Raw genomic sequence first — 22,684 nt, 5'->3', positions numbered from 1 at the left:
AATACATTGCTTACCCTTCCTTTAAAAATGCCTCTGATTTGCCTTTTCATGTCTTGTGTCAGGAGTTGCTAAATATCAATGACATTTTTGATAATGCTTGTAAAATATCATATCAGTATTCTAGCATTATTTTAAAAGAAAAAACAGGTGATTCTAATCATTTTCCTTCCTCTCATTTTCTGGATAGCATTGCTGTTTTATCTCATAATTTATTTTTTACATACCTGGTACTATAGGAATTTTAGAAGTCCCAAAATGAATATGAAAACCTGTTGATACAACTATAGGTGGAAACATAAGGCTTATCTGTACTTTTATTCATTCTGATGGTTATTTTAAAGAAATTGCTGGACACCATTAAAGTATAGAGATACAAATATTTTTATAAATTATGTGCAGAAGAAAATTAGAAGTCACATGGCTTATAGTGTAGATTCTTGAATTATCAATAATATCACTTCATATTTTATAAGCTGAAAAGCTAATTCTTCCTTTCACAAAGTAAATAAGTTTATATGCAACTACTACTTTTTAAAATAATAGATGAATCTAAAATATGATGGGTGATAAAGTGCTAAAAAGGTACTTCTTATCAGTACTTATTTGCGTTACAATTGTAACACAATTGTTACAACAGCCAAAAGATTGTTTGCAATAAAAACCTTATACTAAGACATTCATCAAAAAATAAAATATAACCTCAAGTGTATATTTCTATGTGATATGTGCCTTATAAATATGCTTGTAATAGTGCTACGAAAAAGGCACAGATACCAAACTGACCTTAAAAATGGCACATGTGGCGTTACTGCAGCTGGGCTATTGTCTTGGAGATTCACAGAGGAGGCCTCCCAGGAATTATTTGTATGTTCCTTTTGTGCAAAGTTTTTGTCTGGAAAGTCGCTGTGCAAACAGTAGCTGTTCGATAGCACCTGCTTCTGTTGAGGGAGAGTGAGTCTTTTATTTGGGGAGCATCGGTAGCCATTTCATTCATTACTGCACAATGGACTTACATAAAGAGCAGCATTCCAATGACGCCAAAAGAAACCAGAGCTTCTAACACGCTGAGGCGCTTGTAAACATTGAATCTCCCTATGTTTCTTTTTAAACTTTTCTTGCAATTACATCCAGGTCTTTATTTTGAGGAAAAAAATTATTTATCCAGAACAATAACAAGAAAAGTTATGAACTGCAATTTTTAATTTAAAAAGCTGTATTATGTAAAATGCTGTGGCAGTGTCATATATTAGCTTGGTCATTTACATAATTATTACTTTAATCTTCTTAAGGTATTAGAAAATTAATTGCATTATAGAAGTTACGATGCCAAAATATTCCATAGAATATTTTTTTTTAAATGGTCATGGAATTGTTTTTGGTGTGCCTATCGGCCTAACATTTAAATGATTTTATTATTTTCATGGCTAATCATCTTCAATATGATGTCAATATCCAGTGCATCTGCTACTTCCCAGCCTGTTCATTGACCCCTTGCAGTGTGGTACCCATGTTTGTTACTCTCCTGAAACTACTCTCTCTATTGCCTCTAGTTCCTAACTTCCAACCTTTTCTCTTAGCTATTTCTTATCGTTCTTCATCTTTATATTTGACAGGAACTTCCTGATACATCTTCTCTTCGTTTTGTTTTTGTTTTTCAAGAAACCTGTACCCATTAGCAGTCAATCATTCCTCATCTTCCATCCTCAAACCCCTACCCCTGTCAATCACTAATCTATTTTCTGTTTCTATGTATTTGTCTATTCCGGACATTTTATATAAATGTAATTGCATAACCTGTAGACTTTTTGTCTGGCTCCTTTCACTTAGCTTGTGCTTTCAAGTTTCATGTTGTAGTACATATCAGTACATCATTCCTTTTTATGGTTGAGTAGTATTCTGTTGTATGATATACCACAGATTGTTTATCCATTCATCAGTTGATGGACATCTAGGTTGTTTCCACATTTTGGCTGTTGCAAAGAGTGCTGATATTAGTGTTCCTATACAAGCACTTGTTTGAATGCCTCTTTTCAATTCTTTTGGGTGTATATTTGTATATATCTAGGAGTGGAATTGCTGGATCATATGGTGATTCTATGTTTAACATTCTGAGGAACTGCCAAACAGTTTTCCAAAGGAGCTGTACCATTTCATACTCCCACTAGCAATGTAAAAGGATTACAGTTTTTCCACATCCTCTGCAACCCTTGGTGTTGTCTGCTTTTAATGTTAGCCATCTTAGTGGATATGAGAGTATTAGAGTTTTATTTGCATTTCCCCAGTGGCTAATGATTTTGAGCATCATTTCATTTATTTATTGCCTATTTGTATATCTACTTTGCAGAAATATCTGTTGAGATCCTTTACTCTTTTTATTTATTTATTTATTTATTTTGAGACAGGATCTTGCTCTGTCACCCAGGCTGGAGTGCAGTGGCACAATCTGGGCTCACTGCAACCTCCAACTCCTGGGCTCAAGTGATCCTCCCACTTAGTAGCTAGAATACAGGCATAAGCCACCACACCTGGATAATTTTTGTATTTTTTGTAGAGATGGTGTTTTACCATGTTGCCCAGGCTGGTCTCCAATTCTTGGGCTCAAGTGATCCACCCGCCTCAGCTTCCCCTTTTACTCATTTTTAATGGGGTCATCTTTTTATCACTGAGTTGTTGCAAATATCATCTCCCATTCTCTGGGTTGTGTTTTCATTTTCATGATAGTGTCTTTTGAAACACGAAAGTTTTAACTTTTATAAAGCTGAATTTATCTGTTTTTTCTTTTGTTGATTGTGCTTTTAGTGTCACATTTAATAAACTGTTGCCTAACCTAAGATCACAAACATTTGTACTCTATTTCTCTATTTTCCTCTAACAATTTCATTGTTTTACCTAACTTCATTTTTTTTTTTTTTTTTTTTTGCATTGTGGCTATCCAGTGTTCCTACACCATTTGTTGAGTCTATTCTATTTCATAATTGTCACCCTTATCCAAAATTCATTGACTATAAGAGATTATTTCTGGATTTTTATTTTTATTCCATCGCAGTGTATGTCTATCTTTATGGCAGTACCTCAATGTCTTGATTACTATAGTTTTGTAGTAAGTTTGGAAATTGGCAAGTGTGAGTCCTCTACTTTTTTCTTCTTTTGATTCATACTAACCTACTTAGCCTTCTGCTTTTTTATGATGATCAGCTTTTCTTCCTACTAGTTTGTGGCTCAGGTTCCCTTTTAACATTCTTCAACGGTTTCCATTACACCAAGCACCGCCATTACCTTCTCTGATGGTTTCATATGATCCCATTTTCTTCACTTAGAAAAATATTCACAGAGTCACAAACCCTGTCTAATTAATTCATATTTATTAGCTGAGGAAATGGAGGAAAATGTCAAAAATCTTACCACCTCTGTGTTGCCCACTTAACATCATTCAAATTGGCAGCAGAACCATAGAGGAGACTAAGGTAGTAGGGATGGAGAAGAGGAGTTTTTGAGAAATCCTCAAAAGGTATAATTAACATGACTATTATTGATAGAAAAATAACTGGGTTCCTGAGAGAACAGTAAAACAAGTCTATTTTGCTATATTTTGGCAAAAATTATAATCACTTCTATTTTATCTTTTTTTCTACTAATTGGATGGTTATGTTTAAGAACAGTATGACAAAATATCATTTTAGTTGAAAATGCTAAAGCATGATACAAATATTTTTGATGGTTTTGTTATACTTACTAGTAATCTAATATGACAATATTATGCATATATGTACCATGACTTCTCGTGGGATATAAGCTATATTTGGCAGCAAGGGGGAATACACAAATTACAAGTATGAAGAGCTCATATTTTTGCACTCATATTTTCAGAATAACTTTAGTGTTTCCCCTTGTGTTTCTCATGCATGTTTCAAATCACCCTATTCAGTTTTCCTATCCCTGACTTAGATATAATGTACTGTATGTATATAATCTGTCATCAATTTCATTTTTAAGTAGAAAATTACATTAACCTCTGTGGATTTTTAGTGAAATGTTTTTCATGGCACTATGAAAACACAATAGTGTAAATTGTGCCATGATGGTATAGCTAATGATTCAAAACGGGGTCATGGCTTAAATTTTAGTGAGTAGAAACCTACGCTTAAACTAATTATAATCCAGCTCTACTGGCAGAATTTGATGGTATGATGTCTCACAGAAAGTTCTCTGCTCCCAGACATGGGTCCCTCAGCTTCCTGCCTCGGAAGCGCAGCAGCAGGCATCGTTGGAAGGTAAAGAACTTCCCTAAGGATGACCCTTCCAAGGCGTTCCACCTCACAGCCTTCGTGGGATACAAGGCTGGCATGACCCACATCATGAGGGAAGTCAACAGGCCAGTATCAAGGTGAACAAGAAGGAGGTAGCAGAGGCTGTGACCATTATGGAGACACCACAATGGTGGTTGTGGCCATTGTGGGCCATGTGGAAACCTCTCAAGGCCTCTGGACCTTCAAGACTGTCTTCGCTGAGCACATCAGTGATGAGTGCAAGAGGCGGTTCTATAAGAACTGACATAAATTTAGGCAGGCCTTTACCAAGTACTACAAGAAATGGCAGGATGAGGATGGCAAGAAGCAGCTGGAGAAGGACTTCAGCAGCATGAAGAAGTCCTGCCAAGTCATCCGCGTTATTGCCCACACTCAGACACCCCTGCTTCATCTGCGCCAGAAGGCCCACCTAATGGAGATCCAGGTGAACAGAGGCACCATGGCTGAGAAGCTGGACTGGGCCCACAAGAGGCTTGAGCAGCAGGTGCCTGTGAACCAAGTGTTGGGGCAGGACGAGATGATCAACATCATTGGGGTGACCAAGGACAAAGGCTACAAAGGAGTCACCTGTCATTGGCATGCCAAGAAGCTGCCCCGCAAGACCCAATGAGGCCTGTACAAGGTGGCCTGCGTTGGGGCATGGCATCCTGCCCATGTGGCCTTCTCTCTCGCACACGCTGGGCAGAAAGGCTACCATCACTGCACTAAGATCAATAAGAAGATCTGTAAGATCAGCCAGGGCTACCTTATCAAGAATGGCAAACTGATCAAGAACAATGCCTCCACTAACTATGACCTGTCTGACAAGAGCATCAACCCTCTAGGTGGCTTTGTCCACTACGGTGAAGTGACCAATGACTTTGTCATGCTGAAAGGCTGTGTGGTGGGAACCAAGAAGCGAGTGCTCATCCTCCACAAGTCCTTGCTGGTGCAGACCAAACAGCGGGCTCTAAAGAAGATTGACCTCAAGTTCATTGACACCACCTGCAAGTTTGGCCAGGGCCGCTTCCAGACCATGGAGGAGAAGAAAGCATTCATGGGACCACTCAAGAAAAACCGAATTGCAAAGGAAGAAAGAACTTAATGCCAGGAACAGATTTTGCAGCTGGTGGGGTATAAATAAAAGTTATTTTCCTCTGAAAAAATAAAAAAAATATATAATTGTAATCCAGTAATACTTTAGAGACGTGCCTTTACTTGCCACATTTTTGAGCCTTGATTTGATTTCCAGTTTAGTTTAACAAATTGCTTTACTCAGGACTTTAAAATATCTGTCCAGCTCATTAGTTGTTACTTCTTTTACCCTTTTTATACTTGTTCTGGCTTTTCAAGGCTCACTGATTAACCATCCTTTGCTGCATTTCTCCATTTCTCAGCCTTAGTGTGTCAGCTGAAGTCATACTACTTAGGGGGATTTTAGATGTTTGTTATAAGTGATGTCCATGGGTGACTTTAGGGTAGCCATTTGTGTATGGAGGCCAGTGGCTATTGGAGCCTGACAAGTGGTCTCCATAACTAGTTTTCATCAGAATGCAAAATGATAAAATTTTGAGGAATAACCTTATGCATGCATTTTAGAACCTATGGGGGGAACACCCTAAACTGTGATAATATAATACAGAAAGTTGGAAAAATAATGGAAAAATCTATAATCCTATAAACTTTACAGCCTACCCTGATACACAAAAGGTGTTTATTATAGCATAATATATTCCCATCTTTTGTTCAAGCATCATTCCGTCAGGGGAATGCCCACTGTATTTAATCTTGTTAATAGGATGTTAATTGCAAGTGGTAGTTGCTTTTCTGCTTTCTTTAGTCAATTCACATTTATTAAATGCATACTTATTTTCTAGGCACTGTGCTGAATGCTGGGGATGCATAAATAAGACTCTGTCCTCGGGGAACACAAGGATAGTGGGGAAGATAGATAGGTGATCAGTTATTATCATAGCATGTGTAAATGCCAGAAAAAAGGAGTAGGATATTGCAGGACCACAGAGGAGAGACATCCACTGAACTCAGAGGAAGGGAAGTAAGCAAGAATTCCCAATATATGTTGATGCCAGGTCTGAATTTCAAAGTAAGAATGGGAATTAGCCAGTTGAAAAAGGCTTGCAGTAGCAAGGAATTCTAGACACAGTGAGAGTACACAATGAGGCATGTGTTAAGGTTTGAGAAATTGTGGTGTTTTCAAGAAACTCTAAGCTGTTTGGTATAAGTGATAGGTAGTGTACTTTTAGGAAAAGTGGTAAGAAATGAGGGCATACAGGGATGAAGTTACCTATTCATTAATGGCCTAGCTTGCAGTATTTAGGAGTTTAGATTTTATTCTAAAGCAAACATGAAATGAGAATATGATAAGCAGAGAAGTAATGCTGTCAGATTAAGTAACTATAAAGATAACTCTAATTATGGTCTGAGAGATGTTTGGGACCTGGGTGGGATGAAGAAGGGGCCATTTGACCTTGAGGCAGAGACGAGTGTGGAGCTCATTGCAATAGAAATTGAGGCAAGGCATTGCACGTGTCCTAAAGTAGTGAGAATAAGAGCTTTGTACATATTCTATATATATGGAAAGTATAAAATTTGGTTTTAGAACTTGATAAGGGCTATTATTTTACATTACTTAAATTACTAAATTATGGTTCTGTTTCCTAAATTTATCCTTGTCATTTTGATTAGAATTTCGAGTGTTGGTTAGGCAATTTAGTGCCAAATCTTTGAACCGATCAGTTTAATGCTACCAGATAGCTATTAATAATAATAGCCATTATCTGTAGGCTTTTTTCTATTGTAATTTCCCTAATTTTTAAGCTCTTGTGGGGGCTGGTGTATTACCTCACTCTTATCTCTTTTTATATCTATTACTGCTATGCTCCACTTAAAAAAAGCACTCAAGTCCACAAATCTTAGTGTAAAGGAAGTATATGAAAGAGATTATCTCAATTACAGAGGAACTTGCATAAGTTTCCTGGAATATTTTTAAAAGAGTATATTATGAAAACTTAATTTTATTTGCCCTCTTTGCCTAAAGGATGTACTGCTTTGTTTCAGAGAGTCTCACTTACATGACTAACTACTTTGGCTCTTTTAAGTTTTCAGTTTTCCTCAAATAATTCAGTATCTCTATAGGGATCATTAACTGTTTACTTTACACAACCGTTTACTAAAGACCTGGTCTAGGCCGGGCACAGTAGCTCACGCCTGTAATCCCAACACTTTGGGAGGCTGAGGCAGGTGGATCACGAGGTCAGGAGATTGAGACCATCCTGGCTAACACGGTGAAACCCCATCTCCACTAAAATACAAAAAATTAGCTGGGCATGGTGACACGCACCTGTAGTCCCAGCTACTTGGGAGGCTGAGGCCAGAGAATCGGTTGAACCTGGGAGACGGAGGTTGCAGTGAGCTGAAATCGCGCCACTGCACTCTGCCTGGGCAACAGAGTGAGACAATGCCTCAAAAAAAACCTGGTCTATTCAAAGGACTGTAATTCTAAGTAACACAGGTATGATGCCCTTAAGGAACATGTGTAAACTATTGTATGGTATCCTTCCCAAAGGTTCTGGATTCTGTATTTCTAAAGTCTCAAATTCACTGCCAGCCATCCACGAAAAGGTTGCTGCTTTTTCTGGTAGAAAAATAATCCCTAATATGCTATAAAAAGTTTGTTGAGAATATTTGATCTTCAGATATAGTTAGGTTTCCGTAGATACATCTAGATTAGATAGCCATTCCATGTCAAGAAATGAAAATGTTAGATTTTTATGAGCAAGATTAGCAAACAATTAAAATCAGTTCCCAACTTTAAATATTTGAAATCCTCACATTCACAGTGTACTTATTTTCCTAAGTAAGATAATAGCATCAGAGATCAGAAAGATGCCAGATCTAATAAACTAAGTCAGTTGCATTAGAATGCTAGTAAATGTCTTTTTGAAAGGTCATCTCCATTAGTTTTTCTGTTGCTCTCCTTGTAGGGATTTTTTCCCCTCTTTCTTGCTCTCTCTTCTGAAAATGGTCATAGCTTACTTTTAACCAAATAGAGAACTTCATGAATTATTTAAAGTCTCTGTATTTAAGCAAAACAAAGCAATAGAGAATGTCTAAATAGTATAACAACATAAGTAAACACTTTCTTTAAAGATGTTTGAAAGAAAAGAGCTGGAAAGCCAAACTTACTGTCACAGGATTTGTAAATTCCCTCAGGTTAAGTTACTTTATGTTACATATTAGTAATTTTTTTTTAAAGAGTTACTGGATCAATGTAAATTTTCAAACTCTGAAAAAAACTATATGTTTCTTCTATATCTTGATGATGATAAAGTTATGTGTAGATATTAATTACAAGCATCCTCAAAAGAAAATACACACTGGTATAAAGGGCCAATGTGATTTTAGATTGCTCTTTTGATGATGACTTCTAATATTTCATGTCTATGTTGTTCTAGTAATTGGCATGAGGGAACTGCCCTGCCAGCTGGGAATGTCTTTAAGCCAACTTCTTACTATATTTTAAGTTATTGATAATGTAACAGAGATTTTGAATTTAAAATATACAAAATCTGAAATCATTATTTTGGTTTTTTTTGTAGAGCAGACATTGTTAGTGTATTCATTTCTTTTTTACTGTGACACTGTTTTATGGATTAAACTTAATAATGACAAGTAGTTTTATTACTGCTAAAAATGAAAACCAAAAGGATCCAGATGTTGCCAGATAGGATTTGGTCAGAATTTTTTGTTTATAGAAATTAGTATTTTTAAAAGTCAATAAAAATTATGTGTTGCAACAAGCATTGCAGTCCACTTTTATTATTATGTATGTAGATGATTAACAGTTTAAACCATATTGTGAGTAGAAATATATGTATGCTACAGATTGATCTTTAAAATAATCTACATGGTATATACAGGACAGACTTTTTTTTTAATGTTGTTAGCCTAAGGTTCCAAAAAATAGGAGAGTGAAAATCAATGTGGAATTGTCAAGTCTGCAAAATATCTTACCTTGGGATTATACAGAATTCGTTCTGAAAGAAAAGTCAAAAACTTCATCCTGCAGCAGTGTTCTTTCATGACTTAGGACTAGAAGAAAGAGAGAAATCAAACTACCACCATGTAACAATTTAAAAATTAATCCATTCTTGAGACCCCTGCACCATTGTGTTCTTTTAACATAACCTCCTCTTTTCTCTTATAAAAAACTAGATTCAGAACATTACAGTTCAGGAAGAATATACCACTATTGTAACTAGTGAACACTCTCTGTTACTTAATTTTTTTAAAAGTGTGTGTGTGTGGATTGGATACAGTAATCTAGGAAAAGTCTCTGTGTAACAGTGAGCGTGGTATTTTGTAGACATTGTTGGTCTCAGAGGTCCCCATTAAAAAGAATAAGAGTTGCTACTTCTCAAACCTTGTCAGATACTGGGCATATTACCTGCATGCACAATGGAGGGATTGAGGATACCAGTCTACCTTTGTGATAACCTTGTTTATACACTTACAAAACATATCGGCTACTGTATGCATTATTTCTACCACACTACCACAGCTTTGCTTGTAAGATTTTGTAAGAAATACACAAGAGGAAGGAATCATAGGCCTTGGATTCTGAAATGTCTAATTCAGTCACAGTGATGCAGTGCTCAAATGAACTATAACAGATTTAATGAGCAATCCAGGACAGAGACACATGTACTGGACACACTAGGGAAAGAGATTACGTGTACAGGGACTAATTAGCATGAAATATGAATACATTCATATAAGTAGTCTTGATCTATGGGACACCTTCATTATTGGGAATGATTTTTGCATGAAGTTAATGAAGAGAAATTCAGGAGTTATGCTGTATAAAGAATTTTAAAATAGTATTTTAACTTTTTGATTCTGCAAAGTCTCGATTTCTGGAGCAGAAAAGAAATTGCATATCATGAAATAGTATGAGCAAATGAATGTGAATCTGTTTTCTACAGAGTTTAAAATATAACAAGGTAGGGAATAGTAGCTATCCTTCATGTAACTGATTAATCAACAAATAGTCTGACTTCAATCTCTTGAATTAGATATGAGCAAGATATTGAGTATCACTTTGATATTTTAAAAAAGGGAATCTGGTCATAGTGTATTCTAGAATATATACCTCTAGCCAGACAGTTGAAAGGCTTGGATTCAGTTTGTTGGGTGTTACAAGCATCTTTACCAAAGAAATCAGTCTTAAAGCAGGATTTAGAGAAAGAATAGATTTCAGCTGGGAGTGGTGCCTCATGCCTGTAATCCCAGCACTTTGGGAGGCTGAGGTGGATGGATTGCTTGAGCCCAGGAGTTTGAGACCAGCCTGGACCACATGGCAAAACCCTGTCTCTGTAAGAAATACAAAAATTGGTCAAGCATGGTGACATGTGCCTGTAGTGCCAGCTACTTGAGAGGCAAAAGTGGGAGGATCTCCTGAGACCCTGTCTCAAAAAAAAAAAAGAAAGAAAAGAAAGAAAAGAAAAGATTTCATTTGTTTTAAGTTTGTTTAAGGGTTATGGGTAAAGGAACCAAAGAAGTGATAAGAAGAACAATATTTGAAAATAGATTTAAGTCAGATAGAAAAAATTTCAGGATCATAATATTAATTTGAATATTAGACACTTTATTCCATGTAAACAACAGTTTTAATTTTGAGCTTTGAAATTTAACATGTGAAAACCTAGAATTTAAAAGTACTTTTGATAAGTGTTAAACATTTGAAATTTGAGAAATTAAGCTGATTTTTACCATTGCCCTTCAAAAAGTTCAACATTGAATTGCTTAAATATATGGCCAGATTTATGTAAAATATACAATTAGTATTATTTTGTATCTGACTTCAATACATTTTTATTTGCTTCCTGTTTGTGGACATCTTAAAAACTGCTACAGAAGTCAATATTCTTCGAAAATTCAGTAATTTAGAGGTGTGAAATTAGAACAATAATAGCTTAAGTGATTGGTAAACTTATTTTATAGATTATTTTCAATAAATAGGATATTTTCTATGTAAGTTAATTTTATCACATGCCATCTAGCAGAAAGATCAGCACTGTATGGTATTTATGTTCAGTGTTATCATGGTTGCCACTCACACCTTTATATGTGCAAAACGTGTGTAAGTGGAGCAAGGAGTTAGTGGGGCTGGTAATCAGAATAGAATACGAATAGGAATAAATTTAGAAGTTCCCATCATTCTTTCTGTCCCAGCTTTGAACAAGTCAAAATGCACATGATTTTGTTCATTCCGTTATCTGGGCACCTTTTGAGAGAGAGAGTTGATTGACAAAAGATGGGTCGTAAATCAGACTAATTCTTTATGTGACTACTCTTTGCTTTATGGGAACATGTTTAACATCAGGGACATAAACTTTAGAGAGGTGCAGTAGGTAGATGACCGTCATTAAAACAGCAGAAGACACTTTCTGAGTATTGAGCATTTAAATTGTGCTAAATAATGTGCTGGATGAATTTGCCTAAGTCTCCTCGTTTAATGCCAGCAGATTCCTGGTAATATATAGGTAGTGTTTTTTTTAAAAAAATCTCACATTTGTAGTTGAAGAAACAAAGGTTTAAGGAGCTAGGTATTTTGCTTGAAGTTAAACACCTTTAAGTGGAAGATCCATTATTCAAATCTGAACCATTCATACAATGTATACCTCATTTAATTTAATAATATATTATTCTTAAACATTGAGAATAACAAAGGTTCCTTTTGAATCAGTTTTTCTATTTAGGCAATAATATGGCTTCATTTCATCTTTCGTGTACTTCACTGTAGTACTGCTTTGAGGAAATCACACTGGGTTTTCTGCTGGTTAGATCTCAGGCATATATGTATATTTATCCCCTGCTGCCTCTCCAAGCACATTTTGCTCTTGCAAATGCCTGAAATCTGGCCTGTACATCCTCTGTCGTTGTAGGTTCCACAAAATAGGATCTCTTTCCTTGCAGCAAGCATTGCCTTGGGGGATATTTTCATGTTTCCTTTTGTGTTCATTCGTGGTATGTAGGTTCATTTTATACCATTTAGGAAGCATAAGAGACTTTAAAAAGGTCTCTTGACTTTATATCACACAATTGCAATGCCCAACGTTAACATTTTGTTTATTTTGCTGTATATATTCTTTCAGTGATCGTTTCTCAATGTCTGCGGTTTTTTTGTTTTTTACTGTGTATCCTTATATTTTTATAAGTAGTTTATTTTGATGTGTAGTATATACTGTAACTTGCTTTTTGAACCTAATATTTATTCTTGGAACATAAACTGATATTCTGCAAATACATAATTTTATTGGTTCTATAAAACTTTTGTAAGAATATACCATGATTTATTATTATTATTAAAATTTCAATAGCTTTAAGGGTAAAATTGGTTTTGGATTACATAGATAAATTATATAGTAGTAAAGCCTGGGCTGTTAGTGTACATGATTTTTCAGCCCTCACTCTTCTACCAACCTGCCCTCTTCTGAGTCTCCACTGTCGATTATCCCACTCTGCATATCCCTGTGTACCCGTAGCTTAGCTCCTACTTTTAAGTGATAATATGCAGTATTTGATTTTCCTTTCCTGAATTACTTCACTTAGGACAGTGGCCTCCAGTTACATCCAAATTTCTGCAAAAGACATTATCTTGTTCTTTTTGATGGCTGAGTAGTATTCCATGTACACACACACAAACACACACACACACACACACACACACCCCTCCCACATTTTCTTTATCCACTCATCAGTTGATGGGCACTTAGTTTGGTTGCATATCTTTGCAATTGTGAATTGTGCTGCAATAAACATACAAGTGCAGGTATCTTTTCGATATGACTTCTTTTCCTTTGAGTAGATACCCACTAGTAGAATTGTTGGATCAAATCATAGATCTACTTTTAATTCTTTATGAAATCTCCATACTGTTTTCCATAGTTGTTTTACTAATTTACATTCCCACCAGCACTGTAAAAGTATTCCCTTTGTACCACATCCATGCCAGCATCTATTTTTTTTTACTTTTTAATAATGGCCATTCTGACTGGGATAGGGTTATTATCTCATTGTCACTTTAATTTTCATTTTCCTGATGATTAGGTATGCTGAGCATTTCTTTATATGTTTCTTGGCCACTTGTGTATGTTTGGAAAATGTCTGTTCATGTAATTTGCCCAGTTTTCAACAGGTTCATTTATTCTTTCTTGCTGATTTGTTTATTTACTAAGATTTATTTATTTCCCTGTTGTTGAATATTTAGATTGTTTCAAATTATTTGATATTATTATACCATATAGAATAGTCTTATATATAAATATTTTTATAAATTTATTATTGAAATTACTGGTGGAAGGATATGATTTGTTTTGAACTCTTGTTATGTATTACAAAGTTGTTTCTGAAAGGCTTTCAAATTTAAATTCCTACCAGCCATATGTGAGTAGCAGTCATAAAGAACACTCACAAATACTGAGTGTCATGATTTTTAAAAATATTATATTTGTTAAATTGATGATTGAAAAACTATCTTATTTTTTTATTCATATTTATTTGCTTACTCATTATGTTTAAATAGCTTTATTATGTATTGACCATTTGCTTTTCTTTCCCTAATTTTTGTTCATATAGTTTTACTCATTTTTGTTTTACAGGGATCATATGTTTCTTATTTCTTTAAATATCTTTATATGTTTATATTAATCCATTATCACTTTTTTTTTTCTTTTTTTGCAGTTTGCAGTTTTTTCCTGTTTTAAGATAACCTGTAGTTTTTTGTTGTTTAAAATTGGTGGGACCATTGAAACTAGAATTTCCCTTTTAGATAAAAATTTAATGTTAGTTACTTCAGGAAAACAGAAGAGTATAATAATTGTGATAGGGACTCAAGAAATTATACAAGTAGTGCTATTCATTATCATTGGCTTCCATTCAAATGGAGCTAGATCTGTTATTTTCATGTTTCTCTTCCTGAGTCTCCATTTTTGACAGTCTTTTGGCAGAATTTCAGTCCACTTCTAACTTTTATACTTGTGGTTGGAGCCCAGCCAGCTTCTCCTGCTTTTTGGGAGGAGCTCGCTATCATCGTACATCTCTTGGCTTGGATGTCTTAGAGCAATACATGGAAGATATTCAAGTTTCCTGAGACTTAAGTGGGTCATATCTCTCTAACAAAACTGAATCATTTGACATCTGAAAGCGGCTTTAAAGATCGTCGTTTAAAAATTTCACCATGTAGATGAGTCAAATCCAGAGACATTGCTTTTGCTTGCTTTCTCAGGCACACAGACTTTACTGAAGAATAGTAAGCTCTGTTGATTCCCTGATAGCTACAGTATATTGTAGAGACTTTGTTTTTATTGATCTCATTTACACGTTTAATTCCTATTCTGCATATGATAATATTTTCCTGATTTAATAAACCAGGCATGATTTCTTATTGCATGATTTATTTTGTGTTTTTTTTTTTTGTCACAAACTTTGTAGGATGAGACTTGGCAAATAACCTACCCTTGAGGGTGTTTTTTTCCAGATGATATCTGTAGTAGTCTGTCTAAGGCATTATTATGAAAGACGTTTATTAAACACATTTACATATTACCATCGTGAAATAAAAGAAACTGCCTTTCCATTTACATAACTTAACAAAGTATATCTCAGTCTATTTGAGTGCTACCTAACTTCTAGATCTCTCAACAGTTTTGCCTAGCCATCATTTCTCAGCTTGGGATGGTGTACATGTTTTAGGGTAGAATCATATTCCCACCTGACCTGACAAAACTGTAGCTAATGTCATTAGATGTCAGGGCTTTGAACAAGCCTGCTTGTGGGTGGTTTACCTTTTCCAGTGATTTGAGACTTGTGTTGCATTGAATATACTTTGAATTTCATGTATATCTCTGCTTAATTAGTCTGTATTTGGGTTGTTTTGAATGGTTTTTATTTTAATATGTAGATTGATACATTTTTGTATATATTGCTAGAGGGACTTTTGCACTGCTACATTTTAGAAATCAAAATAATAAATAATACATATGGTGTTCATTGTTTTTTTCCTCTGTCTTTTGATGACTAAACTTTCATTGGGAATGTTAGTAACATTTCTCTATTTTTATTTTAACTATTTTAAATAATAATAATAATAATCAAAGTTTAGCTTTTTAGCCAGGCCTAGCATTTTCCAATTTGAAAACGTACTGTTTATTTTTTAAATAGACTTTATTTTGTAGACCAGTTTTATGCTTACAAGAAAATTATGCAGAAATCTCAGAGTTCCTATTTACTTTTTCTCTTCTTCAGAATTTCCCACATTATTAATATCTTGCATTAGGGTGGTACATTTATTACTATTGATGAAACAATATTAATAAATTATTATCCTTCAAGTCCATAGTTTATACCATGATTCAGCTTTCGTGTTATACAGTTCTATGGGTTTAACAAATGTCTTGTCTACTATATACTTATATGTGACTTATCCTCTGATGACAGTATAATCATCTCTTATATGGTTCGTTTATTCATTTCATATATTTTTTCCAGTAGGTATTTATTGAGTACTTCCTGTGGTAGGCATTCTTACAGATGCTGTAGGAAATTGTCAACCTATGCACACCCAATGATGATGAGGTAATTTGTGAGAAAAGGCTTTAGAAGGGAATAACCTTTGCTGACAGAATGGTATAATAACTAGCTGATTACTGGCTTAAAATTTCTACTTGTGAAGTGTTTCTCTCAGTTCAAATAGGAGTAGCATGTTCCAACTATGCTTCAGACATTTATTTGCAGAGAATTGGAGTATGGGAGCTATGTTAACTGGTGGCTGTACTGGACATTTCTTTATATCTTCCCTACTTTTGTTTGTGATGGATATTTCTTTATATCTTCCCTATTAGAAGTTGTCAGAGGCATTCAAAAAAAGTGGTATTTTTCCTTGCAACTAACTATTCTGGGAGAGTGTAAGCCAGTGGGAAATTTTGACTTAATGTATTTCCCATTATAAACTTTCTGCATTAAATCTGTTGATATGTCCAAAAAATTGTAATATTTACATATCTTTGATGGGGAAAACAGGGTTGATTTTTTTCTTTTTTACCTGAACCAAGCATTCCAAATGAATAAATACCAGTAGAAATGAAGAGCATAAATAGAAGACAATAGGAAGACTTTATTGAGTTAATTCATCTTCTCTTCTGGTTCTGTCACTCCTTTTCTCTTTGGTTGTAAGATTATACATTGACTAGCTAGTGGTGATGCCATCAGGCTAGGCATTAGTATAAGTTTTTGGTAGGTTCTTATATAATCTGCCAACTTTTACTGTTACAGAGGTTATTTATTATTATTTTTTGTAACAGTTTAATTGAGAGTATATGATCTGAAGCCAGAATATCTGAGTTTAAATCCTGGCTGCCATGCATCCAGGGGCAGGTGTCTTAACTTCTCTAAATCTCAATTTCATCTGCCATTATAATAATATTTTTCTTATATGGATGTTAGTATGATTAAATAGAATGATGTGCATGAAAACCAGTGCTATTAATCACTGTTTAGAATTTGTTGTGACAATAATGATGACTGTATTGTAAGAGACCAAGTTGATGTTCTTCTTGATCTATAAATATATTTCTAACGTTTCTTAGATGAATTTGTTGAACATGAAAGAGATTTCTTTTCATGGCTAATGGCTGTGCTTTGAAAATTTTCATATTAAAGGTAGAACTATAATCCTCTTTCTGTGTAGATTGGGAAGCTAGTATTTTATTTGCTTTCTCTCAGACTTCTGATTTATGTTTTCAGAGTGAATATCAGACCATTGCTAATGTCATAAAATAAAATCCAGAAAGTAAATGAGTCAGTCATTGAAAATAAAATCTGATCTGAAATCCTTTGACTGTGTTACATTTTAAGATAATGAATGCTTGGTTTTTGAGTTTTACTATCATACCAACTTTTCCCGTGTGTGCATGTGTGTATACATGTGTATGCGTGTTAGAAAAACTGAAATACTATTTCTGCTCAATTCTATTTTGTGAAGTCAATCTAACTTTTATAGTCCCGTAAATATCAAATAAATGAAGTAATTATTGTCATTAAAGTGGAGAAACTATTGCTTTTTATTATTTATTGTGTTTGCTACTTAAATTGCATTGAGGCAAATGTTAAGTGAGTTTGTTGTGAAACCCTGCTAAAATTTGGAACTCAGTAGAGTTTGTTAAAATATATAAAAATAAATCCATTTTAAGTAGGTATAAAATCCACTGAAGATGTTTTTATTTTTAAGCAAGCTTGGCGTATAGATTTTTTTTTTATTTAAAAATTTTATTTACTGTTGGTAACTAACAAAAGATTGATGAGTACTGTGACAGGGTGTGGGCTGAACAAAAATGAACTGGAAGATACATAGCAACAGAAAAATCACATTATGAAAAAACTTTCCCCAATAGAGAAAATACGAAATTTGATTAAGGTTTAATTAGATAAATATTAACACTTTGACTTTTAAATCGTACTAGTGTGACATCTATATTTTTGCCAGTATAAATCTTCAGTGGATCAAATTACTTGTGGTAATCATGGAATCTCTCTGGCACCTTTTAGTTGAAAAACTGTGCAACAAATAGCATATAGCTGTTTTTCTTGGACACTTACTATTTGGGTATTATATACTTGGTAGGAGAGATTGTTCCTCTACTTATATTATTGGTTCTGTAGTGAGATTAAAATATTTAAAATTGTAGAAAAAATAGCTGGGTGTGGTGATATACACCTATAGTCCCAGCTACTTGGGAGTTTGAGGTTGCCTGAACCCAGGAGTTTGAGAACCACCTGGGCAGCATAACAAGGCTGCATCTGATTTATTTATTTATTTTTAATAATTATACTAAGTTCTGGGGTACATATTCAGAACGTGCAGGTTTGTTACATAGGTATACACGTGCTATGGTGGTTTGCTGCATCCATCCCCCTGTCATCTACATTAGGTATTTCTCCTAATGTTATCCCTCCCCAATCCCTCCACCCACTGCTATCCCTCCCTTACCCCCCGTCTCCTCCTGACAGGCCCCAGTGTGTGATGTTTCCCTCCCTGTGTTCCTGTGTTCTTAGTGTTCAACACTCACTTATAAGTGAGAACATGCAGTGTTTGGTTTTCTGTTCTTGTGTCAGCTTTCTGAGAGTGATGGTTTCCAGTTTAATCCATGTTCCTACAAAGGACATGAACTCATCCTTTTTTATGGCTGCATAGTATTCCATGGTGTATATGGAGTGTAGATTTTAAAGAATACTCATCTAGCAATATCCATAGCTTAAAATATGTAGACATGAATAGAGATAGTTGAAAATTAACTTATTTAACCATTTGAAAATGAGATTTATTTTGTTTAATCCAGTGAAAAATGTCACAAAACCAAGAAGACATTGTTTTTTTTGGTTAAAAAGGTCACAAATTTATGGCTGTATATGTTACTGGGATTAGAAGTGTTTTGCCTATTGGTAGTTTATCAAGTGAGTGAATACCTTGCTGCGAATGTGAGCAAGCTTCACGAATTTTAGAAAACCTGTGATGAGTTATTTTGCACAAAAGGCTTTATCTCTCAAACTCCTTTGCTATCTTTGCTTGACAGAGAGAGGATTTGATGACTTTTTCAAAACTCCCCTTTACTGCTTCACCTGAGTAATGTTTTAGTTGCCCTGTAATAAAAATGGAGCTGAGAATTGAAAAGCCAAAGCAAAGGGAGTTTTATAGTTTGGGATCTTTAAGTTTCATGGATTTATTTTGTATTTATATCCTGGAGGGGGATGTACATTCTGATATTGCTGAGTTTTTGTCTGTTGGGGAAGTCAGCTGTCCAGAATAGCACTTTATTTTTTAACATAAAAAGAGTAATGATTTGCCTTTTATGAAGGATAATTTTAATGGTACATTGCAGAGAATTAGTTGAAGAGAAATTGTAGGCATTATTTTAATATTTATAAAATATTTTGAGGGCCATGCGTGAAGGCTACATGTAAATACACTACCAATAAAAAAAAAAACACTAATACAATTGAGATATTAAAAAAAGAAAAATATATATATACTTACCATCTAGTGAGCAGAGTTCCTTTCCCTAATTTGCATTTAGAAAACTCTAAATTAAAATGCTAAAAGGAAGACAAGCAATTTCAGCCCGTGCTGCTGGTTTTGTAAATACAGCTTGTTTACTTGATATAATTAGAAATGAATACTCTTGACATTAAGACATATACTTTCTGATCATGTAATGGTAAGCCATAGAATAATAGAAATAAGCTTGAAATGGGCATAGTTTTTACCATAGTGCAACATTAATTGCATGCTTTTATATCTTCAAATTAATTTTTGACATCTCTATACAGAAATAGACTTGTACAAAGAAAAATGAATAACTTGATGGTCTACAAGAGTGTCATTTTACTTGTGGACCATTGTAACAGTTTTTTTGTTTGAGCATACAACAAATGAAATATGTAATGTTTTATCTTCCAAAAATACATTTCTGTATAATAAGAAATTGTAATTTTGTAATAGAAGAAAAATCCACTGAACTGGTTTATATGTGATTTTTTTTTTTTTTGTCAAAAAATGTAAGTTACAAATTTGGCATTTAATGTTATATTGTAAACTATCTGATATCTTTTTTCTTGCTCTTTAACGTACGTATCTCTCACTTTTTCTCTTTTTCAGCTTCTTTCATGCCTCACCTCTAAATCCCCAAAGTACACACCACACAAACGCTTAAATATAAATATACACACTTTTGATGACTTACCCCATAATTCATTGACAAATCTAGAAGCACTCCATCAAGAGCCGCTTCATCTTTTCCTGCAAAATCTATCAAATTGTCCTATATCTTTATTCATATTATTCCTGTTACTGTGGACAAAAAGAGTCCCTTTATCTATGGAAAAGCAATCTGTTTACTTGTGCACTGATTCCCATTCCTCAGTGATTGAGCTCCTTTCTCCATGCCATATTTATTTTCTCCTTCTCAACTGGATCATTTTCAGCAACATACTAACATGCTCTAGTGTCTCTTCTCTTGATAGAAAGAACCACCTTTGACCTCATACCTCACTCCAACTATTCCCTATCCCTCTGCTTCTCAGACAGCAAAGCCCCTTAAAATATTTCTTTGTTATTCTATTAGTCACTATCTTTACATTCTCATCTCACTCTCTTCAGTTCATCCCAATTGAACTTTCATGTCCATCACGCCACAGAGTCTACTCTTCTTAAGAACTTTAGTGATCTTCCATGTTTGTGGCTCAATTATTATTTTAATCTCTTAGCAGCTTTTTATATATTTGACCAATTCCCTCTTTCTTAGAGGAAACGATTATATTGGCTCTCGTGACTTCACGCTCTCCTGGGTTTCCTCCTTTTTCACCAGCCCACTCTTTCTCAATTTGCTTTGTTCACTGCTTTGATTGGTTTTCACATATGTTTTGGGGATAGAACCAGTAAAACTTGCTGATGAATTGGATGTGTGGGATAAAAGACAAGAAGGAAGCAAGAAAGACTCCTAATGATTTGGCTTAAGCAACTAGATGATGGTACCATTTATTGAGAAAGGGAAGACTTGGGTGGTCCCAGGATCAGGGGTCAAGAATAAAGAGTTATGCCTTGGCCATGTTACATTTGAGATTTTTATTTAGACTGAAATCACGTTGGAAATGTTGTTTGGTAGGTAGTAAGTAGTTAGAGTTTGAGTGTAGAATTCCAGGGATCGGTTATAGCTAGAGGTATCAGTTTGAGATCATTAGCACATAGATGGTATTCCCATAATATATCTGGTTGAAATCACTTTGCGAGAGTATACATGGAGAAGAGAAGAAAGTACAGGATAGAAGCCCTGGTGCATTCTGTCAATTAGAGGCCTAAGAAAGGAGGAAGATCCAACAAAGCAAATTGAGGAAAGTATGGCAAAAAAAAATAGAACAGTATGAGTCATAGAACCAAAGTAAGAAAATGTTCTCAGAAAGAGAATACAATCAAATAAATCAAATGCTACTGAGAGTTTGAACTAGATGCCATGTTGGTGTGAGTTGAAGAATACAGTTGGAGGTGAGAGAGCATAAGCAGTTTGGCTAAACAACTCTTGAAAAGATTGGCTCTGGAGGAGCATGGAAAAGGTGGTATGTGGGAAGGCTATAGTATAGGGTATTTTAGGGTTCTTTGTTTGTTTGTTTGTTTTTTGAAACAGAGTCTCAGTCTATAGCCCAGGCTGGATGGAGTGCAGTGGTACGATCTTGGCTTACTGCAACCTCCACCTCCCAGGTTCAAGTGATTCTCGTGCCTCAGCCTCCTGAGTAGCTGGAACTACTACAGGTGCACGCCACCATGCCTGGCTAAATTTTGTATTTTTGGTAGAGACAGGGTTTTGTCATGTTGGCCAGCCTGGTCTCAAACTCCTGACCTCAGGTGATCTGCCTGCTTCGGCCTCTCAAAGTATTGGAATTACAGGCATGAGCCACCATGCCCAGCCTATTTTATGTTTTTTTTTTTTTTTTAATGGGAAATGCTAAAGCATCTTTGAATGCTGATGAGAATAATAGTGTTGGAAAGAAAAAGTTGAAGATGTTAAGAGAGAGAGAAAATAAAATGAGAAAACAAGAAAAGAGGAGTTCTAGATCTACATGTGGAGGAACTTACCTTTGATAGGAGGATCATTTTCTCCTTTGTAATGGAAAAGATGAAGATGGAGATAGTATAAATGCAAGTTTATTTGCTGGTGGCATGATTAGGGGTGGAGGGTGCCATTTGATAGTTTCTATTTTCTCATTAGTTAGACAGCAATGTCATCACCTAACAAGCAACTGTGTGGGATGGGTTGATATGAAGTGAGTCATTTGAAAAAAATTGAAATAATTATCAGTATAGTATTGCTATCATTGCTGGATAACAGAAAGTGTTCCCTTGAAATTGATTATTATTACTTTAGAGTGATACCACTCTTCCCAATTATGTTATTTTCTAAGAATGCCATACAAACGCAAGCCTGCAAAAACATATAGAGCCATTAAGGGGAAAGACCATTAAATAATGATTACTAATGTCAAGGAATATATCTTGGGCCATGAAATTTAAACTAAACAGGGAGGCCAGTGAGGACAGGAGAGGAATGATGGATGGTGGGTCAAAGGGCTGGTGGCTTCATCGACCATTAAGGATTGGTTCAGCAGGGTTACTTGATTGATTAAACTGGAACTATAGGAAAAAGGGTCATCAGTTATGGTGATGGAATTGAGATTTGGGAGATCGTATTACTTTTGATGATCACGGTGTGATGATCACAGGATTAATGGCAGAGGCTGCATTCAGGAAAAGATGGAGAAGTTGAACTGAG

At 34.9% G+C, this 22,684-nt stretch overlaps 1 protein-coding gene and 2 pseudogenes across 5 annotated transcripts in view; all 3 read left to right on the top strand.

Annotated features, from left to right (window-relative positions):
• The window catches only part of DIAPH2 (diaphanous related formin 2), a 906,017-nt gene that overhangs the window by 345,116 nt on the left and 538,217 nt on the right, over positions 1-22,684 (top strand). The gene's annotated exons all lie outside the window — the stretch shown is intronic.
• Positions 4,188-5,402, top strand: LOC105725080 (large ribosomal subunit protein uL3-like; annotated as a pseudogene).
• LOC135277510 (uncharacterized) lies at positions 6,754-20,765 on the top strand (annotated as a pseudogene).

The sequence above is a fragment of the Aotus nancymaae genome, unplaced genomic scaffold, assembly GCF_030222135.1.
Source record: "Aotus nancymaae isolate 86718 unplaced genomic scaffold, 86718_ANA_hifiasm-v0.15.2.pri h1tg000004l, whole genome shotgun sequence".
Classification (NCBI taxonomy): domain Eukaryota; kingdom Metazoa; phylum Chordata; class Mammalia; order Primates; family Aotidae; genus Aotus; species Aotus nancymaae.
This window is presented reverse-complemented; position numbering and strand designations above follow the sequence as displayed.